The sequence below is a fragment of the Mustela nigripes genome, chromosome 8 (assembly GCF_022355385.1).
Source record: "Mustela nigripes isolate SB6536 chromosome 8, MUSNIG.SB6536, whole genome shotgun sequence".
NCBI classification, from domain to species: Eukaryota; Metazoa; Chordata; class Mammalia; order Carnivora; family Mustelidae; genus Mustela; species Mustela nigripes.
Window position 1 is genome coordinate 29,762,381 of NC_081564.1, and position 3,540 is coordinate 29,765,920.

Consider the following 3,540-nt stretch of genomic DNA (forward strand, 5'->3'; position numbering starts at 1 on the left):
GGGACACCTCTATGTATGACTGGAGGTGGTGAGGGAGAGGACATTTGCAGGTAGGGCTCTGGGAGTGATGAGGAGGACACCCACTTTTATTGCTGGTGCGGGGAAGTGAGGGGACACCTGAAGGCAGGGCTGAGGGTATCAGGTGACTGGAGATGGGGAGGGAGGGAGATGCTTCTTTGTGCTCCTTTTATTCCATATCACAGGCCGGGGGATCCAAAATAGGAAATAAAGCATTATTTTAAAATAAAACAAATGACACCATCTCCTCTTGTGTACCAATCCGGACAAGGCAGCAGGCAGGGGCTCTCCTGGCTGTCCCACACGTGGGGAGCTGCTGAAAAGCACCTATAGGCATGTGCTCCCCCTTTGTCTTCATTTGGTGCTGTGCTGGCAGAGGCCTGCATTAGTTGGTCTCTTGTTTTGCTTCTGGGGAGCAGTACCACATTCACGTAGGGTTGCCCTGCTTGGCCTCTAGCCCTCGGTGCTCCTCCTTGTTGGGTCCTCCAGCCCTCGGTGCTTCTCCTCGCCCATATCACATTATCAGCCCCAGCTGGGTGGCTGGGTGGTGGCCAGCAAATCCCAGGCATCACATAGACTGGCCGCGTGTCCCTGAACAGTCCCTGTCCCTCCTAGCCTCAGTTTCTCTGATGGCAAAATGGGCTGAGACCTATTTCATATGAGGGAGAATTAACAGGAAAAGGGAGGACAAGAGGAGTGGAACGTGGAGGGGAACAGCACCCCTGAGGGGGAGGTGTCCCCAAACAGGTCAAGAGTCCCTGATTTTGCAGGGCCTACCTAGGGATGTCTAGAGGTATAGATCAGTTGGGAGAAGGGGACAGTGACCTAGGGAGGGCTGCTTGGAAAAGTCGGATTGCTAGCTCCTAAGCACCGAGCCAGCTGGCGAAGCCTGAGTTGTCCATTCTGCAGGGATCCACATGGCCACCCTTTATCTACTCATGTCCAAGGTTGGGGGGAGTGCCTGAGAAGCTGGAGCTCTGGACAGCCCTAGGGCTGAGCTTCTGGGACCAGAGATGGGAGAACCGCTCTTGCCGAAGCAGAGCACGTGGATCTCCTCTGCCCCATAACTTACCAGCTTGTCTTGTCCTGGCAGAGCTTTCTGTGGAAAAGGTCACCTGTTCAGTGGAGGCTGAGCTGGAGGTGGGAGGATGGCGGCACTGGTTGGGGGGAGTAAGAACTGGGGGAGGTACCTCCAGGAGCTACTCCACCTGCCAGGTGAGGAAACACACACCTCCTGTGTGGCCCTGCGAGGAGCAGGCTGGGTGCGCCCCCCTCTCCCAAGCCCCAGGACAGGGACACCATATCTGGGGGACCCAGACTCTTGGAAGTGGGGAATCCAGCCCCCAAAAGTATTTGGCCACAGCCAAAATCAGAAGGAAGGCTCTGCTGCCTGCCGGAGCAGGGTGGGGATGTGACAGCAGCCTGGGCCCATGTCACAGATGAAGAAACTGAGGCCCTGGGAGTAAGGAGTGGGGAAGGGCACCAAACCAGATGTGCGGTGAGTCTCTTTCTTTATTTTGTCTAGGCCTGCCTCTTGGGGAGGCTGAGATGCCTGTGGCCCTGGGGAGGGGGATGGGGTGGGTGCTTGGGGAGGTAAGAGCTGGAGGACCCCCTAGCCAACCACACTTCCATGTTCCTTCGCTCTTGGGGAGTTTCAGTGACTAAAACTCAGGCAGATCATGGAATAGAAAGAGGACATCAGTAAAAGCTAAGGAAATAGGAATAAAGGATGGGCTTTGGCTGATAATCACATATTAACATTGGTTCATCAATTACAGATCCTAACATAAGATGTTAACAATAGATAAAACTGGGTGTGTGGTATATGGGATCTCCCTGGACTATCTTCCCAATTTTTCTATAAATATAAAACTGTTCTAAAATAAAAGTATATATATATATATATATATATATATATATATATATATATATAAAGGTCTGTTAGCAAAAAATCTGGGATACACAGAAGAGAGCAGTGAGATCACACTCCCTCCAGTGGTGACCCAGACTGTGGCTCAGGTGGTTTGTATGTGCCCATTTTTTCTCCCTGTGGGGCCTAGTCCCATAGCACCTTCCTTTGCCCCCCTCTCCTCAACACCTGTCCTGCCTGGGACCCTCTCTGAACTGCACTTCCTGGCGGTGGGTAGGCCCCATGGGTAGAATCCGTCCATCCATTCCACACTGTTGGACATGAAAGTGAGTTCTGAGCTATCTGGCTTTTACTCTCCAGAGGTCCCCTCTCCATCCCCTTTCCTGGTGGGCTGAGGTCAGCCGCTTCGCAGATGGCTGAAGGAGGGGGTGGCCCCTTCTGAGCTCCTGGGTGGGGGTAGAGCGCAAGTAGGCAGTGGACTCAGACCCAGCCGGCTCTCTCTTGCGGGCTGTGATGGTGTCTTCCAGACTCTCTGGAAAGTAGAATGTGCTGGGAGACCCCCAGTCCTGACGTTCGGACAGGCTGGGTTCAACCCCCCTACACTGTAGCCTTAACCCTTCCTGACTGAGTGATGTGGGTGGAACAGGCACCCCTTTAGCTCCCTTGAAGCAAGAGGGGAGGTGGCTCCTGGACAGGAGGGCTCAGCCAACCATGCCTACGCAAGGTGGGGCCAAGAGGGGTTCTGCTCATTGGTCTGGGGAGCCCAGATTAGCCTTGGTGATAGCTCATGTTCGGGAATGATGGAGCACTAGGGGGTGAGGGTGGGGAAAGGCTTAGCTCTTTTAATGACCTGCTTTGTTCCAGGCCCTGGGATGGACCACACCAGAGGACCCGAGAGTCTGACTCAGCCACATCCCTTCTAGACACGTCCTGGGGCCCGGGCTCGGGCCCACTGGAGGCTTTTGCTGTGGAGAAGGAATACCGAGCCTGTCGCAGTTCATCAGGCTCCTATAACAAAACACCGCTGGTTTATAAACAGCATAAATTTATTGATCACAGTTTTGGAGGCTGAAGTCTGAAATCAGGTGTTAGCCCTGTCGGGTGAGAACCCTTTTCTGGGTCATAGGCTTCCTGTGTCCTCCCACGGCATTAAAGGGTAAGGGACCTCTCTGGAGCTTCTTTTATAAGGTCACTAATCGGGGGGCCTGAGTGGCTCAGTCGGTTAAGTGTCTGCCTTCAGCTTAAGTCATGATCCCAGGGTCCTGGGATTGAGCCCCACATCGGGCTCCCTGCTCAGCAGAGAGCCTGCTTCTCCCTCTCCCTCTGCCTGCTTCTCTGCCTACTTGTGCTATATCTCTGTCGAATAAATAAATAAAATCTTAAAAAAAAAAAAAAAAGGTCACTAATCCTATCCGTTAGAGCTCCACCCTCTTGGCTTAAACACCTCCCAAAGGCCTCACCTCCTAGTACCATCATCTGTGGGGTTAAGATTTCAACCTATAAATTGGGGGGGGGCAACCATTCAATCGCAGCAGAGCCTCCGAGGAACAGAGTCCAAGACTCAGACTCAGGTCGAGAAGTTGGCAGCTGCATACCTTCTTTCTCTTTATGGAGTCTGGAGCTCTGACCCAGCCCTGAGGCATCCGTGTCCA